The sequence below is a fragment of the Schistocerca cancellata genome, chromosome 5 (assembly GCF_023864275.1).
Source record: "Schistocerca cancellata isolate TAMUIC-IGC-003103 chromosome 5, iqSchCanc2.1, whole genome shotgun sequence".
Taxonomy (NCBI): domain Eukaryota; kingdom Metazoa; phylum Arthropoda; class Insecta; order Orthoptera; family Acrididae; genus Schistocerca; species Schistocerca cancellata.
This window is the reverse complement of record NC_064630.1, coordinates 318594442-318621116: the sequence shown is the minus strand read 5'-3', so window position 1 is coordinate 318621116 and position 26675 is coordinate 318594442.

Genomic DNA, 26675 nt, shown 5'->3' with positions numbered 1-26675 from the left:
CGACAGGAAGTCAAAACTTCAGTCACACAACTAATTGTAAGACGATATTCCATAAGCATGCAATTTCACTACCAGATCGTTGTGTGGTACAGCGTCAAAAGCCTTCCGGAAATCCAGAAATACGGAATCGATCTGAAATCTCTTGTCAATAGCACTCAACACTTCATGTGATTAAAGAGCTAGTTGTGTTTCACAGAAACGATGTTTTCTAAACACATGTTGACTGTGTGTCAATAGACCGTTTTCTTCGAGGTAATTCATAATTTTTGAACACAATGTATGTTCCAAAATCCTGCTCCATATCGACGTTAACGATATGGGCCTGTAATTCAGTGGATTACTCCTACTACCTTTCTTGAATATTAGTGTGACCTGTGCATTTTTCCAGTCTTTGGGTACGACTATTTCATCGAGCGAACGGTTGTGTATGATTGTTAAGTATGGAGCGTCTGCATCAGCATACTCCGAAAGGAACCTAATTGGTATACAGTCTGGACCAGAAGACTTGCTTTTATTGCGTGATATAGGCTACAAGGTGTTGGATGTCCAGGCTACATCACCGAACGTAGAAGTCGGAGGCTTACACGTTCTATAAATCAGGATCGGCGTCTCTGCCAGATCCGACGACTTAATGCAGTGCTAGTACAGCAGCAATAGTTTCAGGACACACCGTTCAGCGCGCTGTGTTGAAAACGTGTTTCCAAAATGGACGATCCCTACGTGACCCCATCCCTACCTGACCCTACATTGACCCAACGACTTCTTTACTTACGATTCCAGTGGGCACGATATCATTGAGATTGGACCGTGGATCGAAGGGGACGTGCCACCTTATGGGATGAGTCACATTTGTTGTTACACGAAGTCAGTGGTCGTTGCCGGACACGTCGTCATCAAGGTGAAAGGCTGTTGTAAACATGCATCGTGCCACGGACGTATAGCAATGGAGGAGTATTATGCTGTGTGGAACATGAGTCCTGTAGTGGTACTGGAACACACCATGACAGTTGTGGCCTACGTGAAAATTATTGTGGATCACCTGTTGATCCTTCTTGCTTGACGTATTCCCTGGCGGTGATGGCATCTTCCATAATATAACTTCTCGTGTTACAAGGCCAGAAGTGCCGTACAGTGGTTGGAGCGAAATAACATCGATGTCTTCGCCATCAATTTCTCCTGGTCTGATGGAATACGCCTGGGAAACTATAGGACACTAGAACAGCGTCAGCTGTGCTTTCACGTCTGGTGCCATGTATCTCTGGAAACCTCAAAAGAATATGCCAAGTCAATGCTACACAGAGTCGCTGCTTCTTATACAGATAGTTTCCAAGTGTCTGCATCAAACTTATATGGGTCATAGATTATGTTTTCGGAAACAATTTTTGTTGGAGGTAAAATGTTCGCTGACGTTTCTCCATGATGCTAGGCATCTTTTGTATTTGTTATGCTCTTGACAGCAACAAGAAGTAGTGATTCTGCTCTGGGTGCAATGAAATAGACAGACCAAAATTAAAGAACCAGATTCGGTTCTAAAATATCATTATCCGATTAGGGAGAAACATACACATGGATTTCTTATGGAAAATCACTATCAGTTTTCTAGGGTAGTTAGTACCCGGTTGACATACTCCAATAATTCGACAAAATCTCGTCATACCAGGGCAGTCGAACACTAAAAGTCTCCTAACGTTGTCGGGAAGCGTCAGCAAATATTTTGACTCCAACAAATGTTGTTCCCCATGACGTAATTTATCACCCCTATACGTATGATAAGTATTATACATATTTTATTACGTGTAAAATATGGCCGGCCTCTGTGACCGAGCGGATCTAGGCGCTTCAGTCCGGAACCGCGCTGCTGCTACGGTCACAGGTTCGAATCCTGCCTCGGGCATGGATGTGTGTGATGTCCTTAGGTTAGTTAGGTTTAGGTAGTTCTAAGTCTAGGGGACTGATGACCTCAAATGTTAAGTCCCACAGTGCTTAGAGCCATTTGAACCATCTTGTAAAATGTGATTATGATGATGGATCAAGCTGAAACACGTTAAGGTGTACAATTTGAATAAAAATAAAAAGCAGTTAAGATGGAAACCAACATTAATTACTGATGATGATCGCAACATCGTATAATGTTTGTATGTCATTCACAGCAATACTTATTTTTATGGCCTTATGCCTTCAAAGGCCTCGACGACAAATGGTTATTTTATTTTATTTTTTGACTTACATCCGTTTGCTAGAAAATACAACTGTGAGTATCTGGCTGTGTCCCCATGACACTTACACTGCATCAGTATCAGTGATGTGTACAATACAATGGGAGAAATAATCGTCAGTGATATTGTTCTCTGGCACTGAGCGAAACTGATGCATGGAAATTCCATGTAACTTAAACTGTTTAGTGGAACTGGGGTATGAACTACACCCGTCATGAATACCGGTATGCTATTTTAGTCATTGCGTCACCTCGCTGTACGCACATTTTATCGCATACGTAATGTGTGCCCCAGTGGATGTCATAGTTTCTATGAACCGTAGCCTCCGAGTAGTCGAGTGGGTCACCGCAACCCAACAGAAAGGCTTCGTTACATATTAAACGTGTGTAACAGACCGACAGTGTAACGCAGCTCTCAGTGTTTCAGCCCTAGCGTCTGTACGCTCTACGAGCAGCGCTTGCAGCCGGAAGCACAGGCCGAACAGAGACAGCGGAGGCAGAAATTAAAACAGGGTCTCGCGCTGAATAATAGCTCGACGCAATTAATAAACGTAGGCGAGCCACGGATCCGGAATAGATTCAGACACTCTGTTATGAAAGAGGCTCCTAACATCGACAAATAAATCTACTTGCTCTCATCCTGATATAGGACGTAAAGAGCATTCTATCAAGATTTGAACCTTTTCAGTTTGTCAGTCAAAACGGTGAGAAGTGACATAGCATTTTTTTTTCTGGACTCCTAATAGGTTGTTTGTTGGCTCGTTCATAAACTGTAATACTTGACTTATGTTTTCGGCAATAACATGAGGATATTTCATACAGGGCACAACTTGAATCCTACTGAGGAAACGCAAGAAATTGTCTCATCCATCTTAGGACTCACACCATTATGATCAGATTGCACCCAGAATAGAAAGGGTTCTCGTATCCTAAACCGACAATAGATTTAATAACTTCTGGAACAGGTCCTTTCAGGCTTTGTTTTCAAACTAACTTAATTATTCAGTGGTGAGAACTCTTAACAACTCAGATGAGTAGATTGCGTTGACAACTGAAAGGGAAAATTGTTATGTACGATCTGAATTTGTTCTTAAAACCAAGTACATTGCCTGCTTTTCGTAAAAAATTGTGGCTATAAGATAAACCATAATTACGTAAACTATAATAAATACAAGAGAAATATCAAAAATTTGCTTCGCTCGTATTCGTGTTGCACTTTGTATGACGTTGCGTAACACTGAGGATAACAGTTAAAAAAATTGATTACTGCAGGGACTCCGTCACTTGAAGTGTTTTTCATCCTTCTGCACTTCGGCTAGTTCTATTCATAGTATTTGTCAATGGCATAGCTCTATGTCCACCACGTAGTTCCCAAAGTACTTTATCTCGCAGTTATAAAAGAATATTTATTATATAATGAAGAATAAGTAGGTAAATAATGCAATCTTGGAGGAAACTGTTTACTGGTTCACAGCAAATAGGCTGACTCTTATCCACACAGATCACTGAATATTATTACTACTGCATAAAAGGGTACGGCTTTCATTTTCTGTGCATACTGCCGTTCAGTTCCACTTACGTTCATTTAGATGTACGATCTTCATTAACTACTAGCTGAGGGTAGTCCACAAACTAACGTGTCTCGCACTGTTCTCAATCTAATGATGACCGACCATTGGCTTCAAAAATAAAAGGGATTGTATTCAAAGGGACTAGCTGAACTTTGCACCCATATCAACCACTACATTCCACACTATTCCGTTAGTGATCACGTTCTGATTTAATAATTGGCAGCATGATCAATAAAGTCTACCACGGGAAACCTGAATCCGTAGGCCTGAAACGGAGACTGCAGAGTGGTCCAACATTGACTGGGAGTCCTCTTGGAAGAAACTCAGTGTTTTGAATAGGCAGAATAAAGCACTGAGGATTTTGTCCGTGTGTAATACACTAACAGAGGTTTTATTTGTTCACTTTCATGCCTTGACGTTGCACGGGATAACATTCCGGAGTTGTTCTGTTGAACAATGAAGGACAGTTTTAGTCCAGAGGCGTGTAATCCGAGCCATAAAAGATAGTAGCTCAAGAATCTCACATGAGAAACTGTTTAATTATCTGTGGATTCTTATGGTAACACAGCAAGAAATTTACTATCTCATGTGATTTGATGTCATCAAAGTAGACTGTGATGCAAGAAGTAGCTGTATATTTACAGTAAAGACAAGGAGAATCAAAGCTCTGTGTGTGAGACTAAATCCACGTTATAGCTATTCAAAAGGATTCTACAAAACTGGAAACCGGTCTTGGCAAACCATACATTTAGCTCTTGTTGTTAAACTTAATTTTGCGAACAGATTCTCTTTACTACCCTTACCATTCCAGAAAACGGTGAGGAATATGGTGTAGTTACAAATGGGCACCACAGCTGAGGAGAAAAGATATCGGTACGAGAGGGAAGAGTTCCGTTTGCTTTTATGCATCCTAGAAATTTAGGAACGTATTTCCACAGCGTGCGAAACGACAGCGCGCAATTACTCGTTTGCCAGATTTTCACTATTGCATTCATACTTGCCATGTTGTGGTGTAGATCGTCCGTGAGCTCACTAAATTTGTCTACGAAGGTTTTCAGTCAATGTTAACACACTGTTCTTTATTTGCTAAAGCGGTTTCGATAGTTTTGTCTTTTTCTGTAGTTTTATGAATGAAAAATCTAATCTAGGCTCATATAGACGACTACACTCCTGACGCAGTCTTCGGCTAGGAAGTAATATGGGCTGTTGAAAATGACAAAAGTGGCGAAATCGATTTAGCCAGTAAAGAATTTTGTTTTAGCATTCACGGAAAGGCTTTGCACTCGTTGTGTGATGTAATGTAAGTGGCATGACTAGCAAAAATATTAGTCGGGTTGACGAAGGTATCTACGTTTCGGTTGCAACATGTTCTGAAGCTTACACATATTCTCTGAATGATAACATTGTACACACCGGCTGTAAGTGGATGAATTAAGACATTTACCAAGCCTACCGAAACTGTTTTAGACAATTTCTCCACGTTTTTGATTGTGGAAGTCAGTGATGTACCCTACCCTTGCCATTCCTCGCTCGGTAACATTATTGTAGTTTTAGATAATGTAAATCGTTTCTAAGCACTCTGTCTGTTGATAACTGTACTTATATCTGAATGAGTGCTTTCGTTTTTATATACCTGTTTTGTATAGAATAGTAACACTCCTGTCTACTGTGTGCTCCATATATATATATATATATATATATATATATATATATATATATATATCGATCTCACGGAAGAAACTGAAATTTCATTTTAAATGAACAACTTGAACTGAAAAACAAAAAAATTGTTGAAAAGTTCCTTGATACTGTAGTACAAAGAAAATATTGCTCACAAAAAATCATTTATATATTCTTTAGATGGTTGTGTGATGAACATTCCATGCATCTACCTTTGCATAGCAAAATCTTATTTCCAAATGTCATATTTTGACAACTGCTTTATGAGATTATGTGATATATGTTACTAACAAAGACTGTAAGTATTTTGTATGGTACATTGCGTCTTGTGTATGTCTTACTACGATCTTCAAATACCCTTTTTGTATGACACTTGTCCTATATACTTAATGTTGCACAACAGGTACTGAAAATCTCTCTCTCACCGAAACTGGTCACACAATCAAAAATAAATTACTCAGTTATTTCTACGACTGTTCAAAATGGTTCAAATGGCTCTGAGCACTATGGGACTTAACATCTATGGTCATTAGTCCCCTAGAACTTAGAACTACTTAAACCTAACTAACCTAAGGACAGCACACAACACCCAGCCATCACGAGGCAGAGAAAATCCCTGACGCCGCCGGGAATCGAACCCGGGAACCCGGGCGTGGGAAGCGAGAACGCTACCGCACGACCACGAGATGCGGGCTCTACGACTGTTGACACATGTCTCATCTCTCACTCTTCTTTCTCCCACTCTCCCAATTTTTTTGTCTCCTGCTCCTTGTTTCCGCAGCCCACAGTTACAGTTCCACCCACGTGTAAATTACGTCTCTTATTATATTCATCTCAAACAAATATAAAATGCGTGTCAGTTTTTTCTCTTCATGTCACTTGTATTTCTAAGTATAAGATTCTTATACTAAATGTAATATTACTTCATAATGAATAGTGTAATGGAACATGAATAACTGCTATCTGTAAGAGACGGTCTTACGGTTCTAATCTTACCTGTATCAATAAATATGCATTACAAAAATATCTAACGCTCAGTAATGTGCGATTACATTATTTATAAGTTATTTAAATCATGAAACTTCCTGGCAGATTAAAATTGTGTGCCGGACCGAGACTCGAACTCGGGACCTTTGCCTTTCGCGGGCAAGTGTTCTACCAACGGAGCTACCCAAGCATGACTCACGCCCCGTCCTCACAGCCTTACTTCTGCCAGTACCTCGTCTCCTACCTTCCAAACTTTACAGCTCCTCTCCTGCGGCAGAGCACTTGCCCACGAAAGGCAAAGGTACCAAGTTCGAATCTCGGTCCGGCACACAGTTTTAATCTGCCAGAAAGTTTCATATCAGCGCACACTCCGCTGCAGAGTGAAAATCTCATTCTATGTAAATCATGGTTATACAATTTTCTATTGAGGATCCCCGATTGTTACCTTTTACATTTATTCTCATCAGTGTTTTTTATAGTTTTACCGGACCTGTTGTTTCATAACATGAAAAATTTCTTAAACAAACCAGTGATGGCGGGATTATTTGTTGTGAAATTAGTAAGACACGTCTGTTTTTCGCAAAAATCGTTGACCAACGTCATCCGACTGTATGGAATTTTCTCCCGTTAACCTGAATATGGTGTCTATAGTTGTCGATGATTAGAAGATTCCTCCTAACTCACCTCAGTTTTGTATATCAGCAGTGAACCGTCAAATTTGTCACGTATTTGTACCATGATACGACAGCAGAGGTCAGTATTTGGAAAAACAGCATATTACTAGACATTGTCCTGTTCTAGGCCCTTAACATCCTACTGAGCGAGGAGACGCAGTAATCAACACACTAGACTCGCAATCGCGAGGACAACCATTCAGATCCTCGCCCGACCATCCAGAATTAGGTTTTCCGTGATTTCTATAAATCACCTAAGGTAAATGCCAAGATGGTTCTTTAAGAAGGGCACGTTCTCTTTCCTCCTGCAACATTCCCTAATCCAAGCTTTGCTCCGTCTATAATCACCTCCTAGTCGACGGTACGTTAAACCGTAATCTTCCTTTCATAAAATTCTCCAACTTGCGATTTAACGTCATGTCTGAGACATTATGTAGATTAAGTTATTTTTACAAACACATTACTTTGCCAGAAGTCACTGTAAAGATAGGAAAAACAAAAATTACAACACATCGTTAAGCTTTGTACAACCTGAGTTCGTTCTGAGTTTTTGTCTTATATGATATCAACAATTACTAATATTGTAAATAGACTTACGGCTGTTATGAGTGAAAGGACAGAAGGTTAAGGTTAAACATCCTCTTCAGGATCATGCCATTAGAGATAGAACTAGAAAATGATGGGGTACAGAAAATCGGCCATTTCCATTTCAAAGAAACGATGCAGTCGTTTATCTTCACCGATTTAAGGAAGGCGCCAGATACTAAATCCAGATGACAAAAACTGGAATAGAACCCCGATCCTCCTAAGAGCTACTTCATTGCCTTACCCACCCATTGCCATTCCTCGCTCGATAACATTGTTGTAGTTTTAGATAGTATAAAACGTTTCTAAACACTCTGTAACTAGTATTTGTCGTATGATTATTATTAGAGAGCCTAGTTTGATTATTGAAAACTATTCGCCCATACATCTAATTTCATTTGTATCTTCGTATCTGAATCGAAAGTTTACCTGTCGGTTGATAACTGTAGCTATATCTGAATGAATGCATTCGTTTTTACATTAAGAAACTACATTTCACCTTGTTAGATTCGTTCTGTAACGCATTAAGCGACATTCCTCGGAGATTATTGCAGCTAATCTCCTTTGAATGTGGCCTTTGCCAGCAGTTTGGAAGACGCATTATGACTACTTGCTACTGTGGAGGAAGTCCGCTAGTGTTTGATCCAGTTCTTACGAGTGCCGCTGGTAGCGCTGGTGCAGCTAGTGCGGAAAATATCCGCTCCTGCAGTGCGGCGCTGCTGTTGCCCTAGAACAGCGAGAGTATCATTCTAGTTTGCTTCCCAAACGACCCAGTTACGCGCGCAGAGTGAAAAGGGTCTGTTCTTCCACACAGCCGCTGACAGATCAGAATGTTTTTCATATTTACACATTTATCGAGTTGAATGAACACCAATGAAGTAATTAAAGAAACTTCTCAAATGAGCGATAACTCACCATCGATTATCCTTCATAAAACAGTGTTGATCACTGTACACTTCTCACTGTTGCCCTTCGTACTATAGAACCACGTGAAGCTTAAGACTCAATCATTACAGAACATTGAGGTGTTTCCTTATTTATTTGGAACTGATCTTGATGTCTGAGTTACTTATCAATTGACATTTAAGATAATTCTCATTTATTGTTACTCTACAGATGCACATTTTTAAAGTACATGGTTCAGTCACTCAGGATCATCTGCAAATCACTTGTGAGTTCTAGCAAAAAAAATAATTTTTTGAGCACCACACAAAGGAAGCTGCCAAAAATACAAACAAGTATATTTTTTAATATCTGTTCCTTTTGTGTGGTGCTAAATAAATTATTATTTTTAGTAGTATCCATAAATAATCTGAAGTTGATCCTGAGTGACTGAAACATTAATCTGACTAAAAATGTGCAGCTGTATTGGAACAATAAATGTGAATTATCTTAAACCACTAAGATTTGTTTTGTCTTATATTATGATATTTAAACTCTGTATTTTTATGTTATCGCTGATGTGGTATTTTTTCAAGTTTACACTATAAACGCTTCGTAAAACCCCCATAAATTGTTTGAAATGTTCGTGACAAAATGATAGTTCTTTACTGTTTATAATGTATATATCAGTTTGATTACGTCAACTGACTGCTTGTGGAGTTTGAACATTAATGAAATTAATCTCAAATTTAGCTTTTTGCATGAATCTAATTAATGGATACGGTACACACAAAAACTATACGCACTAAATTTTAATATGCAAAGATGTCTGCACGTTGAGTACTGTAAGTCTCAAGCAGTTCATTTTAAATGTTAGTAAAATGTTTTTAAAAAACTGGAAACAAATGTAAAACAATAATACCACAATACACACAATGGTCAGCACATGGAAGGCATCTTTTAAATATTTTATAAAAAAAATTCTGATTTATGAATAAATAAAAATGGTAGATTCTCAAAATATTCATTCATAAAACACCTCTATGTACATGCTTTGAGTATAATGATAAATTCTCTGTATGGGCTTCTCCTAGTTGTTTAAAGAATCATCCCTCACCAAACTTATAAATTAGAAGTTTTTCTACATCTGTGTTGCCCCTTAGCCAGGAAACAGTAAAGGAGTCAACATCTTTCACAGACTTAATGTCAAAACTGATCAAATTGTCTTCGAAGATGACTATACCAGAATAATAACCAGGGAAAATACTTTGCACAATGTAAAGCAGGAAGTGTTAACATGAATATACGTGTCTAATCTTGAGAAGTGTTAGTCCGGTATGGACATTTTAATAATACCTTTTCTTCATATTTGTTCATCGTCATGTGAATACGTAATGTGCTAATGACCCACCGCGGCTTTACACGAATAGCATTATGTATCTACAACTGGAAGGCTTGTCTGGCATAGAGGTAATAAATTACATAAACAGGTGAGTAGTTCCGAGATTAGCCTTCATATGCTGACAGAATGGTATTTTAATTCAGTAATATGCATCCATCAGAGGTCTGTTTAACACTTTGCAAAAGTTTCTTCAGTTACTGGAGGTATTTTTAGATAACAATATCAGTACGAACGCCAACCAGTTTCTCTCTTCTTATTAAAAGTAGTTTCCGAACACCACTTTCTTCAAATGGTTCAAATGGCTCTGAGCACTATGGGACTCAACTTCTGAGGTCATTAGTCCCGTAGAACTTAGAACTAGTTAAAGCTAACTATTCTAAGGACATCACACACATCCATGCCCGCGGCAGGATTCGAACCTGCGACCGTAGCGGTCTCGCAGTTCCAGACTGCAGCGCCTAGAACCGCACGGCCACTTCGGGCGGCCCACTTTCTTCGCCTATGTATACATGTACCTCTTTCTTTCCTGTGTTTCACGCCCACGTAATTTTTTGTGTTCTCTAATAGCATCACGTTTTAAATGCTTCCAATCGGGTCTACTCCGGTTACTTGACGTTTCACTGACTTACGATTTTGTTCCCCAGAGGTACACTTTGAGGTATGTCTTCCACAATTTCGTTTCAATATTAGGTGCTATAAAGAGCAGCGAAGTAAAACCGAGGCAGATGGACAAATGTAAATGAACTGTCTATTATTTGAAAAGTATTGCCATAACTGTTAATAATAGGGCAAGTGAAAAAGTAGAGGGACTTTCGAGGAAAGGAATATTTATTCCAATGATAGAAAACTGAAACATACAGTATTTTTCTACATAACTTCCCTGCTCTTCAACGCACTTCGTTCAACATTTCAGAAGTTTTTTTGATTCCGACGGAAATAAAAGTTTTTTGGTTGCACCTGTAACCAATTTTTCAGCGCGTCAACGACTTCTGCACCGGTTACAAATCTTCTTTCACTGAGACTTTCCTTGAGTGGTCCAAATGTATGGAAATCGCTTGGAGCCAGGTCTTGACTGTATGGTGGGTGTTCCAGCTATTCTAATCCCAATTCCTTTATTGCTTCGGCCGTCCGTTTGGCAGGATGAGTTGCATGATGACACCTTTCCGCAGTTTTTCGTGACGTTTGGATCTGATTACAGGTTTCAGTTTACTTCGCAACACGTCACATTAGTTCTCATTATTCACAGTTTCGCCTCTTGGGGTGAAATGAACGGCTGCCACACCTTCCATGTATCAGAATAGTGTTAGTATAATCTTACCAGTTGATGGCTGACGTTTAAATTTCTTAGTTTCTGGTGATGATGGACGTTCCAAAAGCCCCCATGTTTCGTCTACAACAACGTTTTACTGTAAAAACCCATCTCCCTCGCGATGATCACGGGCCAAATCTTTACGAGAGATGTCCATCCTTTACTCCTTAGGGTGCGCTGGTAGTTCTTTCGGTACACACCTTGCACACACATTCCGAAAATTTAGCGTGTCGTGAAAGATGAAATGCCTGATATGTAAAGTATTGGTGATTTCATCCAGAATGACTCGTCTGTTTTCCATCACTATACTCTCAACGATTTCCCAGTTATCCTCAGTTGTCGACTTCGGTGAGCCGGCCGGAGTGGCCGAGTGGTTCTAGGCGCTACAGTCTGGAACCGCGCGACCGCGACGGTCGCAGGTTCGAGTCATGCCTCGGGCATGGATGTGGGTGATGTCCTTATGTTAGTTAGGTTTAAGTAGTTCTAAGTTCTAGGGGACCGATGACCTCAGAAGTTAAGTCCCATAGTGCTCAGAGTCATTTGAACCATTCGACTTTGGTGGCCTGCCCGATTTCTCCCCGTGACACTGAGAAGTTCGTCCCTGTTTGAAGCGCTCTATCCATTCACAGATCTTGCTTCGCGATAAACAGCCGTCACCATACTGTACTTAAATTCGACGAATAATTTCTGCAGGTCTAACACCTTTCGCAAACAAAACGTGGATCACTGCCCTCATTCCCTCCTTGGTGTAGGTCGACAATGAAGCCGCAATGTTTCACGGTCTGCTACAATACAACGCGGGAATAAATTTTCAAACAAAAGTGCATGTTGAACGAGCATTTTAAAGAAGTGTAAAATTATAAAGATGAAAAAATGTAATTTGTAGTATTAATTTTACCGGGATTTGGAATGGTTTAAGATATTGTATGTCGAGAAAGAGGAAAAACTGAGTCAATTGGAACATTAGGTGTAATTTATTCTACACTATATTATAAATGTTTTTCTTAACAATCTTTTAGAAAAGATCTTTAATCAAGAATATATATTGGCATGAAAACTAGATATTTGTGTGTAATACGTAATTAGAAATTTTTCTTATAAAGACAAATAAGTGTTAATTGGTATATATTTGATGTATTTCATATTTAAATGTAGTTATTGGAATTGAACACAATAAAAGACAAAAAAGTAATGACCGAAACGAGACTCGAACCAGCTATTACATCTCGAGCGTTGCTGATTTTCTCCATCTTTATGAAACTTACAACCAGCGGCCTTGGTGCACTGGTAAGACTAACTCCCGTCACAGCGCCGAAGTTGAGTGCTGTTAGGCTAGGTTGGCACATGGATGGGTTACCATCCGGGTCTGCCGAACGCTATTCGCAAGCGGGATGCACTCAGCCTTTTTGAGGCCATTCGAGGAGCGTCTTTGTTGAGAAGCAACGGCTCCGATCACGAAAACTGACAACAGCCAGGGCAGCCATGTGCTGACCACATACTCCTCCATATCTCCATCCAGTGTCGCCTATTGTCTCAGGATGACACGGCGTTCGGTCGGAACAACTTGGCCGTCCGAGGCCTATTCGGATGTAGTTTAGCTTAGGTTAAATATTTTACGTTTTTGGGAAATGCTCGTAGAATATGCAACTTGATTCAGAAATCTGCTACGGCCAGTAATCGAACTGTTTTCGGAGATGATATCTGAGTTCTGAGCATCAAGTACCATAAACATAAAACACTATACAAATCTGATTGCCGTGTTGTCTTTATGTCAGTAACTGAGCCACCGGGAGATAATGTAGAGCAGTAGCTTGCCGCAGCAGAACAGTGAAAGACCACGAACAGCACGGCCACTGCGTCGCGGGCGAGTCCACACGTAGGGGCATCCGCCCATTAAAGGCCAGCTGTCACAGGGCTGCAACAGCAGCCAGCGAGCTTGTCACAGCTGTCGGGCCGTCTCATGTAACGAAAACTAGGGCCTCACTCTGCTGTAGCGTGAGCTGCCACAGCTTTTGTGGTACTCCACAGTTTAGTAGGGAATTCAGATTTCATCTCACTGAGTTTCTCTTCGACATTGATTTATGGTTTACTTTTAGGTGTTCAGGAGATTTGTTGCTTCCATTCTGGTGTCATACCATTTGTTTATGGCTGAGTTGGACTTGGCACCAGCTTTTGCTATTGATACATGTAGAGCATGTCATATATAGAACAGACTACTGACCCGCCCGAATACCCGTGCACGTCAGAAAGCCTCTTCTGAGAATCGAATCCCCATGCTGGTTAACGAGGCCCGGTGTGCTGACCTGCCTAGCGTTGCTTTTTAGGCGGTTTCCCACATCTGACTAGGTGAATATGTGCCTGGTATTAACGTTCCGCTTCAGTTACAGTTTTAGAAAGCGTTTAGAAAACGTGCGTACACTGCGATAACAATAGACGCAGACAGTTGCAGTACTCAAATTCCATCCCAGAGGAGCAGAGGTGACGGCATTAAGGACATTTGGCCAGCCTTTAGCACTAACACTGCTAAATCCAATAAATAACAAACCAAACCCGTGAATATGATAGATAAAGGTCAGAAAAAAGAAGTGATATGTAGAACAGGCTATTAGAACAGCCGAGATATGCAAGAATGATTAGCAACACACTCGAATAACGTTTTATATAACTGACTGCATGTCTCAGGAAATCGTCATCTCCATATGTATAATGAAGAAAAAAACACCGCATGGATCATTACTAATGGTTCAAATGGCTTTGAGCACTATGGGACTTAACATCTTAGGATCACTACTCTTTTTTATTATTGCTGACCGGTTTCGATATGAATATCAGAACATCATCAGATCTAGTGGTGTAAGTTGAAGTTTGTGAATAGTAGTAAAAATGTTAATGTGGAATATTAAATAGTGGAGCGACGTTACCGGTACTTCATAGTTTGTCTGTAATCCAGGCAGCGACTACTCGTATGTACGGCAACACAATTTGTAGTATCTGAAAATACAATTGAATTGGAAATAATGGAAACACACCAAGACTGAGTACTCGAAAGTACTTCAGAAGTTCCTCCGCTTAGGTTCCACGTTCGATGAACACAGACTTATTTATCCAGTATTTGAGAATGAGGGAAAATACTGACTACCAACAAACTTAACTCATAATTTCTAACCTTTACGAAACTTCTTCTCGCGACACCCCCACAAAATGATGAAAGGAAAAAAAATTCTCTTAATTCACTGTTCATGCATTAAAACTACAGCATCAGGCGAGACGTTTCAATTTATTACTTCATTACTACCGCCCCTAGTCGCAATTCTGTTTCAGTTTGCAGAAAGTCTCCATATACACCTCAGAACGTACCTGCAAGTTACATCATTGCTCCACGAGATATTATGTCATAAACATTGAAATGAATGAACTGGCGCGCAAATTAACGACTTCGCAGAAACTTTTAAGCATAATTTCAAATCTTTCAGAATTTTTTCTTGATATCTGTTTAAAGTCAAACATTTGTAAAGTAATGAGAAGTCTGAAGCTGTTTTATACATGTGATTTCGATTCTTTAAAGAGTCGGCTGATTACTGATCTGTTCTAACTCCGATGTATTACAGCCGCGAAGTAAAATGTCCAAAGGAGTGAATACAGACATATTCAATGAAAACCGTAGTGCAACATAGTTATCGTTGGCTAGAGAGAAATTTGTTGTAACGCTCGAAGCAAGACCAATCTGTAGCATAAGTTCCAATTGCCTACCGGAGTGACATGTAAACACTGAAGAGTATTGCCGTAGCAAGGGTCCGGTAAGCGGTGTAGTGAGAAGGCATAGACGGTTCTACACATCTATACCGTGTGATTTACACAATTAAGTTCAAAATGTCGTACAGTTGTACGACATGAGTTGAGAGTACATATTATGAGGAAGATGTTCAATAAGGAGTAGGTAACGTACGACAAGTTGTCCTCTGTCAAATTTTGTACAAGACCATGTGCTACCTAACGTTGCAGTTCCAGTGGAACAGCGTTGACCTATTACAGTGGCACATCGCGACGAGAACAGATGAGAGGAACTGGGTAAGTGATAGTTGCGCTAAAAGACAACAGTGAGCAGCATATACCGACAACTCCTCAGCGGACGGTTACTGTTGATTTGCAGATAGTAGCGCCAATGACATCGTTCAACGCTCGAGATCACTAGAAACTCATCGCAGAGTTTTCCGTAGTCTTCGGTAAGTGCCTATGCTTGACGTACCACTGTACTAGCAACTATGCCAGTAGACACTCATGATGAAATATGACACAGCTAATCTGGACTAGCAGCTCAAACTAAGTTTTCAGTTTAAAGCGGCGAGCTAATCCCTTTATAAAGTCACAGGCCCCAGCAGGAATAACAGTAAAACCCGGCATATAGCCGAAGATTTAATAGCAAACAGCGCCCTAACCAAATTTATGACTAAAGGAATTAGAACAGTTCTCGGTGTGGAACTTTACAGATGGAGGGTCAAGACCGTTAGTGAAGAAAGTGGAACTTTTTCGATAACGAACCTCCCATTGTTCCTTACACAACATAAGGTCTCAACTTAATAAATATGGACACTTCCATAAAATAACCAACACGTACAAATATGCGAAATGTTCTCCCCACAAGCAACAAGGGCCTCTTTCCTCAGAATCAGCCAAAACACACAGCGTCAGTCCTGAAGCCACACGCCGATCAATAGAAAAGTAATACCACAATCACGACGGCACACTAGAGAAATACGGAGCAACACGAACCGGCGGCACAACTAGACACTACCATGTCTGTCCACCAGTCAGTCAACAAGATCATGGTAAGTTAATAAAACGTAGTCATTTATATCTGATACCCTGTGGGACACGGCCCTTGCGAAACCCATGTCGAAAAACACCACTGAGTGCCTCCAGTCTTAGCTTAGTTGCTCCAGATTTGAAACATAAAACACGCAAGACTTTCTAGTCGTTCCTCTCAAATGACATACTAAAGCTATTTTCTCGTCAACTCACTACTCTTATCATATTACTGAGATACGGAATCAATCAGATTTCAAACAGAGGCCAGAAAGATCTCAAACCAACAGCTAATACGTTAGTTGGCCTACCAAAAGCAAACAGGACACAAGGGCATCTAATGACCTATCACTCACCGATCACACGTCATAGCGGAACCACTCACAATGAAGCTACAGTCGGTTCCTGAATACATGATATATGATCGACCAGGAGCACGAACCCCAAACAACCTGACTACACAACCCAATCTGACAACAGATTATTGGTCCTCGCAGTAGGAAACAAAATGTAAAATGCTGCTGATGGAACATAACCAAAGTTAGCCAATACCTCCACATTTCATCAACAAGTAAAAAACCATGATATAGCTTAAAAAAACAGGTCAAGAACAGTCCCATTTACAGGGGCAGAGCTCATAGAATCTAACTCTTTGTTACTAAAGTTCGTTGTTTTACCTGTGGAATCATATTTGCGTGAAAGAATAGCCGGTGAAATAATGCACGCTTTCAGTCAGATGATAAAATCGCACTGACATTGAGACATATTTTGAACAGAACAAATTAGAAAGATTAATGTTGAGGAGCGTGACAACAGACTGTAATAGTTAAATGTGTTTTTCACTAGCAAAAATGCTCCAGTCCAGCTACGCCGACGGCATTCGTGACTAAATCGGGTAAATGACTAATAGAACTCGTTACAATTGATAATAAGAACGGAAAGAGAAAGGGAGCGTAAAGTGTAGTGGTGAGAAGAGATGGGTATCATTCGAATAAATATATGTCTCGATAATTATTCGAATGAGTAGATCATTCAAACAAATTTATTACCCAATAAATTATTTTTAACTTCTTAACGAACAACATATAATACCACAATTTATTCTTGTTTATTTCTTATACAGAGTCAGTATTTGTTTCGTTGGCTCAGTGCAGTCTGTGTTTGATAAATAACTTAGTAATGGTTTGTCTAGAAATGTGCCTTTGCAGCTCCATGTCTTAAATTCCAGACTATGAAACTAAAGCTTTAGGGTTCGATCCCCAGTTTGGTCCTACGATTTCCTCTATTACTTATCGCTTCTTTTACCTATAACAATGGTAATAATGACAAGTTGCATGGTATTTGTACGATTTGAAATATAAATCGCTCTCTTACTGGCTCTATAAATCCGTTCGGATGTGGGAAGAAGTCAAGGGCATCAAGGGCACACCACTATGCAGTTCTCAAACCAACCTTCGATTTGAGCACGGCTTTACTGGCTTTACAGCGTAACGAATGAAACATAAAAATACTTACTGGTGGACGGCCTTAGCAATGAAAGAGCTATAACGCGCTTGGCAGCCTGGCTGAGGTAGCCGGCTGACAGTCAGTTGTGAGTGATCATCCGAGAGAGATGGACGTGGAACGTGGTATGCCTTTTTTCTCGTAACAAAGGCAAAGCCACGTTATTCAGGTTCACTTGACTACAACTACAAAAAAATTTACTGTCGTTTTACTTCCTTCATGAGATGCGGATTAGAAGTTTACTTACATGCAGTAGATGTCGGAGAATACGGAACCTATAGTGACTTGTCTATTTTTAAGCAATCAATTTTACATGAGGTGTAGGAAAATGTCCGCTACCAGTCACAATAAAAGATTATTTATTTGTCACACGACCGGTTTCTGGCTTGCACCCATCCTCAGGTGTTTATACATTCATTTACATGTTTATACTGTTGGAGATCACTGTATCAATACAAAAAAATTATTTGCCGGTGACTACATATACAAGTGGGACAATTGTAAGCGGTAAGGCAGCATTTGACGAAAATATATCTGTACTTACATAAAGATGAAGCACCATTATTACAGTTATGCTGTGGTGATAGTTTTGCCGCTTAGTTACACCCTTATTGTCATTTTCACGTCCATATTTCAGTTTTACCAAGTATAGCGTCATATTTCACTATTGTGATGTGCACTCGTGAAATACACTATGTTTACATACAAACATGTGGGATGTGGTCAAAGAACTTAGATGTAGCAGATGTAAAGATATTGCTCATCAAAAACAAGTTTTTTTCCACTTAGGAAAAGCTTTGGAATTTAAAAATTTCTGAAGAGACACTGAGTTCGAGTACATAAAAGAGTTCAACTTCTGTATACTCAAAGAGTCAATAGACGATTGGAAAACGATTTCGCCTTTCTACACCAACTGCAATTATTGTAGCAATGTCTAATCCATGATATAAAAACCAGTACTATGGTTCACCTGTGTTACTGTCCATGACCAAGGGTGGCTTATTACAACCTGTAACGATATAATAAACAAATAAAGATCGAAGAAAACGGACCATGAGTTTCGAATGACATTATGGCGTAAAAAGAAGATTTTATTTGGAATGTGGTTTGACAAGTGAAGTTAAAGTGGAATCACTTTACAGCAGAATTGATGATTTTTCAATTCTTGCTGAGAAGATTTGAGCTGGAAGTCATAAATCGTTATCATGATTGAAGACAAATTGAGAAATGCATTACATGTGTAGAACGTATTTCCTTTAGTGCAACACGGGCAGATCTCCGAAAATTAAACGAAGTTTCTGATGAGATTTTTGGAAAAAAGAGACGCCCTGAAAACTAATTTAAAAAGAACAAAACCTAAATTCATTTAATGAATGATCGAGAATTGGATCAATACATGGCAATGAATTTCAAATTATCTATTATTTCTAACACTTTTTATTTATACATGACGAATAAATGTTTTTTCGTGTAAGTGAATAATATTACCAATAATACTTGTTATTGATGAGCAACAAATAATAATTTATATGGGTGTTTGTTACCGTTATAAATTTCGCCCAACTCTAGGGATAAGCGAAACACATCGCTCATGCGCACACTGTAAACTCGCAGCCCATTTGGAAATTAGTGCAGGCGAGTGAAATCTTCGTTGCTACGAGCAAGCCCTCACGCGGCTACGGCAGCCGTGTGGCCAGGTGTACATCCGCTCACGCGGCTGTAATTACCTCGGTAATCTTCGCAGCGACCACCAACGTTCGCGAAGCGTATTCGCCCTCTCAGACGCACTCTGTAGTAGCGTGCGGACTACGCGGATAGGCCGTGCACTTGCGGGGCTCTGCTATACGAACAGTGCAATCACTATTACGGAAATCTAATACAGGATTTCAGATTCCACAAGTGAGATCTTAATGTACAGCTGACGGTACCAGGCATCGGCAATAAAACTTTCGAGGACTTAGCCTCCAAACGTTGCGCCCGCAATCGTAAATATCCCATTATGAACGCCGCGTCACGCTAGAAACCTCATAAAGCAATCCCTAACGATTTCACTGCATGTGTTGCCTAAACCTGCCAGAAACACACGCTCACTGGTGCAAAACAGGAGGCTGACAAGTATCAGTAACTAATCCTACACGCCGTTCACAACACAATCAAACACAAGACTTATTCCTTATCACTAACCACGCGTCTTTTGCTAAACCACTCACAACGGAGTCGACGCGTTGAACCACGGAGATGTCAGCTTGTCGGTCTCATGAAGAAACATCTCTTACCGTACTGCTAGCAGAAAGAAGAATTCTATCTGACATTTCAATATTCGACAAATAAGTAACCGCGTTGGAACAATTGGGCAAAATACTTGAAGCACTTCAGCTACTCGGAAGACTGCACTACGTCACTCCACGTTACTGCCCATGCCGGTGCGATTGAAAGCCTGCAGCATCAACAGCTGAAATCTGACTTTACGCCTCGGCGATACAAGCAGGAAAACCTATCACGACAGCCGCTAGAGGGGTCCCATACCGCCAGCTAGTTCCGCACTATTGCACATAACGAGAGTCAAGACCACTTCCATGGCAGTTGCAAGCACCAGGCCGCGAACAAACACGCTCGAGAGTAATTAAATATATATAATTAAAAACAGTCTTGATTGAAAATTGCTTTTAATTGGAGTGACCGGTTTCAGTCCTTAAGGATCATCATCAGGCGCCAGAACGACAGTTTAGCGTCGTGGGTCGGCGCAGCTTGCTGCATGGAAGTCCACCTGCCGTTCTGGAGTCTGAAGATGATCCTTAATGACTGAAACCGGTCACTCCAATTAAAAGCAATTTGCGATCAAGGCTTTGTAATTATTTATATTTAATTGTATTATATAAGATCGGTGATAACGTTTTCAAAACTTTTACGATCGGGCGTGTTACTCTGCAAGCTTTCAATAAAATATTGTCTTTAACTGACAAAACTGAATATAGTTATTTCAAAAACTTACTCCTCATATAATGTGTACGTTAGATATTGTATTCAATTGCTGAGCAAAACTGGCTGTTGGGTCACTGTGTTGCGTATGTGAACAGTGTCTTGAAGCAAAAACTTTAAACTTCATGAAATGCTAAATTTGAAGAAAAATGAACCCACTTAAATTCCAAAGGAAACTAATTGCGTGCCAGCGTTGGCCGTAATTTTGATAGTTTATTGACAGAAAAATCGATTTTCAATCACATAGTGATCATCTTCAGCTATGTAACGATCACAATGAGTTATCGTGATCGTTACATGGCTGTGGTTACTGATGATAACTTGACACCAGTGCCTATGAGTTTACACTACAGCACTGAAGATCATCATTATGTGATTGAAAATCGATTCTGCTGTCAATAAACCACCAAAATTACGGCAAACGCTGAACTTCCTTCTGAAGTATATTATGAACGTTATGTGATATGAAATTGGAATGTACAAATAAATAAATAAATAAATTACTGTTCTTCTCGTAAGAAAATAACTGTTTGAAATTGCCAACACAGTTAACTGAAAATTAATCTTATTAGTAGGACAACACTTGAGAGAACGCTTGACAATCCTGACTCAGTGTTTACACAAGAATGCGCGATGAGATCTGCGTTGAAATGAAAATGAGTTACCTCTTGCTCAGCACGCTGTTTACTGTATCTGGAGTACTGGCGTTGCCGAAAGCAGTACAAATCAGCAGATGCACCAGCTAAAGGGAAATAAACTAATTTATTTCTTTTTGCTTGTCAGAAACAATCTGTGACTTCGTTTGGCGTTAGGTACAATGCGCACACAACAAATGTTCTCATAATGTTCTCACCTTTACTATAAACTATAGATGTGGGATTTACTTTAAGAAAATCGTTTTTGAGAAATAAAACTATGATTATTGACAAAAAAACTGCACAACATAAGAAGACTCTAACAATTACAAAATTATCTCATTACAAATTTACAAACATACCTTTAAAACTCCACAAAAATCTTCTCCGTCAACATAAAGAACAAGTAATTGTTATACATAAGTTTTCATCTTCATAATAAAGCATTCGAGATAGTTTCTTTCAGATTCACAAACAACAGACCTCTTTCTCTGAGAAACTTAACTGCTCGCCACTATGCTTCAAATAATAACTACCCCAGTGCTGCGCAACAGACTGGCTAACAGGCCAACCACAGATAAAATTAAACGCAGAGTCAAGAATCTTATTCGCTACCCATCCAGTGCCCTCATTCATCTTTGTCCCAAAACCGTAAATGTGAATTATTTGCAAAAGCAGAAAACATATGAGATGCTTACAACTTAAACAGAAAACACTGCGGACGATAACTGATGGAATTTTTAAAATCTTTGAACGCAGGACCGCACGGCAAAACCATCTTTAGTGTCTCACTTTTATTCTAATTCATTCGGCACAAACTGATTTACTGCGTTCCACTACAATTGCTTAGATTCACTTTACTTATGTTCATCTTATAACCTCTTCGAAGACAGGATGCAATCTTTTGCAGTCTTCCAGATACTTTGCCGTGCCACGCGGCTGCTGCGGCCGCATGTTCTAATCCTGCCTCGGGTTTATTAGTTACGTTTACGTAGTTCTAAGTCTAGGGACTGATGATCTCAGATGCGAAGTCCCATAGCGCTTCGAGCCATTTGAGCCATCTTTTTAACTTTGCTGTGAATAACTGTACCCAAATATATCATTAAATTTTGCATTTTCAGCAAGAGAACATGGAGAAAAATTTGGCAGTTCTGTTTCTGACACTAACGTTGCTTTGGATATGCCGAAAATCTGTCGGAAACTGTTTGGGGTGTGAGCGTTACAGTAAAAAATGTGGAAGAGTTAACGGGAAATTGCTATATTTTACAGCCCACTACCACCCCTCCTCCCCAAGGGTCCACATTTCTTGTGTATGTTACATTCATCTACTAACATCTACGTATGTGAAAGTTTCGCGGACTGCAATTGCATTAGAAAGCCGTTCTGTGATCACCAGCAAGTGTAGGATGCAACACTATCATCACTGTTGGCTATTGAATCGGAACAAAAGCAATTTTTTTTAAAATAAATTTTACTTATTATGTGTATACTGAGGTGAAAAACGTCATGGGATAGCGTTACACACATGTACAGGTGGCTGCAGTTTCGCGTACACGAGGTATAGAAGGGCAATGTATTCGCAGAGCTGTCATTTGTACTCAGGTGGTTCAAGTGAAAATTTTTCCGACTTTATGATGGCCGCACAACGGGAATTAACAGGTTTTGAACGCGGAATGGTAGTTGGAGCTAGACGCATGGGACATTCCATTTCGGAAATCGTTGGGGACTTCTATATTCCGAGATCCATAGTGTCAAGAGTGTGCTAAGATTATAAAATTTCAGGCATTACTTCCCACCACGGATAGCGCAGTGGCCGACGGCCTTCAGGTAACGACCGCGAGCAGCGATGTTTGCTAACAGACAAGCGACACTGCGTGAAACAAGAGCAGAAATGAATGTGGGCTGTACGACGAATGTATACGTAAGGACAGTGCTGCGGAATGTGGCGTTAATGGGCTGTAGCAGCAGATGTCCGACGCGTGTGCATTTGCTAACAGCAAGACATCGCCTGCAGCGCCTCTTCTGGGCCCGTCATCAATTTCAGTTGGTAAGAGCAGATGGTAGAGATCGAGCGTGCCGCAGACGCCACGAAGTCATGGACACAAGTTGTCGACAAGGCACTATGCAAGCTAGTGGTGGCTGCAGTTGTGTTTACATGAAATGGTCTGGGCCCTCTGGTCCAACTGAACTTAGAGACCATTTGCAGGCATTCATGGACTGCCTGTCCCCAAACAACGATGGAATTTTTTTGGATGACAATGCCTCATGTAATTGGGCCAAAATGGTTCGCGATTGGTTTGAAGAACATTCTGGACAATCGGAGCGAATGATTTGGCCACCCAGATCGCCCGACGTGAATCCCATCGAATATGTATGGGACGTAGTCGAGAGGTCAGTTCGTGAGAATAATCCTGCATTGGTAACACTCTGTGCCCGCGTGGACGGCTATAGAGGCAACATAGTTCAATATTTCTGCAGGAAACTGAGTCCAAGCTACGTCGAGTTGCTGCACTATTCTATCGCTTGCGCCTTTGGCCCTCATTTTGTGCAGGGTTGGCGTGGTTAAATCGGATTTGGCATGTTAATGTGAAGGGGTGGCCGGATGCCCTTCCTGCCGCCACCCCGTATCACCAGGACAGAATCAGAATACCCCATCTGTCAGCGTCTAGTAGTTATCATGGAAAAGTGCGGATGTGTTTCAAATGTCTGTAAGTCGTGTAACTGAGGTGGGACCTGGGGACCAGCCAGGTATTCACCTAGAGGGATGTGGAAAACCGCCTAAAAACCACATCCAGACAGACCGGCACACCGGCCCTCGTCGTTAATCCGGCGGGCGGATTCGATCCGGGGACGGCGCACCTACCCGAGTCCAGGAAGCAGCGCGTTAGCCTGGCGGGTCGTAGAGTTGCTGCACTACGCTGGGCGAAAGACATCCGACACAATATTAGGACGTATCCCATGATTTTTGTCACTTCAGTGTATACCTTGTAGCAGAAAGGACGTACTATTAAATTTGTAAAGAGTGCGAAATTTTGCACACGGAACTGCCACATCTATCAACAATGACTCTGACACAGGTCGGAATCGTGTAGTACTGAGCCTGGATGACAGATATGGCTACGTTGTTCCATGCTTCTCGACTTCTATGCCAGAGATCGTCAATCGTAGTTGCTGGCTAGCCCTGACGGGCCTGCCTTCCAGCACCACAGAACGGAATGTTCGAAATGGATGAGAGATCTGGAGAACGTGCTGCTCAGGCCAAAAGCCAAATACCATCTGTAACTTGGTGGGAGAGGACAGCGCGAGCGACATGTGTTATCTCGAAGGTAGAACACGTCAAAAATATGATGGCTGCCGTCCAAGTCCACGCTAACCACCGGTGATCATGTTACATAGCCACTTCATGGGAGGTGCTGGGCCAGTATGATTACTGCAGACCGGCGTTCACTATCTTGGAAGCTCCACACGTGGGTAAATCGATTGCAATGGTAGTGGCAGATTCAGAACACGAAATGACGACGTGATGCTACTGCTGTCTCCAGTGCTATTATTGGGCGCACCTCTGCCCCGACTCTGTTGCCACATCGATGGAGCCACAACAGCGGTCGTCGTGCAGACAGTACACGGCGCCCTTTGCGTAATTACCATGCTGCTAACAAACCGACCTCCTGCCTCAATGTACATGATAGCGCTATGTGAGCCTGCAAGACGCAGCGAACAATATGTATCAGGCGCAAGTCGTGGCGCGCTGCTGAAATCCTGCGTGGCACAGGTTAAGGTAATTTTGAACCTCCTGATTCCATATTCGCATGACAGTTGTGATGTCCAGTACTTCGGAACGGCAAACCTCAGTCTTGCTACACTACGATCCTGTGCTGGTACTCGTTTCTCCCTCTTACACGAGGCATAACAAGATCTTCTTACAAACAAACAAACAAATAAAAGTGAGATGTCTGAATAAGTAACTTGATTCATAGTAGTTGTAACGTCACGTCGTCGCCAATCGATGTGGCTACTGCGATTTCTCTACGTTGACAGCAGCCTGCGAGGTTTGTAAAAATAATGGCGCAGTATCTAACAAGCCTAAACGTAAGTATTAAAACGATAGAAATAAGTACAAATGTGTATGTTCAAAGCACCGATCTGTTCTGTAATACAAATGCTCAGCATTCATGTGATAGTTGTAAAAAACAGTCCTAGCCTGCGCCACTGTGCTGTTCAGAAGCTAAATCCACTGCTCCGAGATGATGCTGCGCTTTGTCACTGAGCTGCTGGTTACAAGTCGGACTCGTCATCGGGCAGCACGGCAATTCTTTCAGTGCACTGGCAGATACTTCTCGGCAGATGAGTTGCGATGAAGCTACTGAGTTCGATGGAACTGCAGATGTCCGGTAAGCCGCGGTTCTCGCAATGATATGAAACTGCGCACTGCTTGTTTCGAGTGGACGCTGACGTGCGATTGTTACTCTCCATCGTATGCGGCGTAGGCCGGTCGAATTGATAGAGCTCAAGCTCCGCCTGACGAGTAGGCTGACCGTGCAACATGCGTAGCTAGAGTGAAGTCTAGTCCCAATGCAGATGAGACCTCACGACTCGCGAACCGAGGCCCACGGGAAAGACAGGCCGCGGCGCCTACGTCAAGAATGTAGCCCTGAACTCGCTCGCTCGCTCAGCTCAGCAGACAAAATGCGTTTCTAAACCTCTTAACTCGCAGCTTGGCCTTAAGTACTAACGAGAATTGCATCTTCCACTGGAATCTGCTATTATGAAGTCTTACTGATTAACAGTACTACAGCAAAATTTAATTCAAGATCAATACTCGATATAAATGGTATAACGGCTTGTTTATAGCATTTAGTCTCTTCTGCTTAACAATACTCATTACGTGATGAAAGTAGTGCCTTATGCAACTGATAATCATTTTTGCACGATTTTATTTTATTGTACGCCAGTACAGCCGTAACAGATTATAAGTAGGCCCATGGACTTCCCTTCGTTATGGGACTAATAACAGTAAGATTCAATAATAGCGGAGTCCAGTAGAAGAATCAGTTTTCGTCTGTACTGACACACCCAGTTACGACTTAACACGTGTAGAAACGTAGTTTGTCTGCTGATTTGAGCGAGCGAGCGAGCGCAGGACTACCTTCGTGACGTACGCGCCGCGGCCTGTCTTTTTCGTAGGCCTCGTCGCGGACACAGAGAATGTAGGCAGCCTTACTTCTACCTACTTTGGTTTTGCGCTGAAATGATATTCATACACGCAGTACACATCATATCAATATGAAATTTGTTGCATGCTGCTATAATGGCGAAGCAATTTTAATGGCTATCAGTGTACAAACAATGCTGCTACTAAATACACTGACTTGCTAAACTTGAGGATGAAAGCAATTTTCGCATAATGTATTGCTGCCAAGAAACATACAGCTATGGCACTTCGATCATAT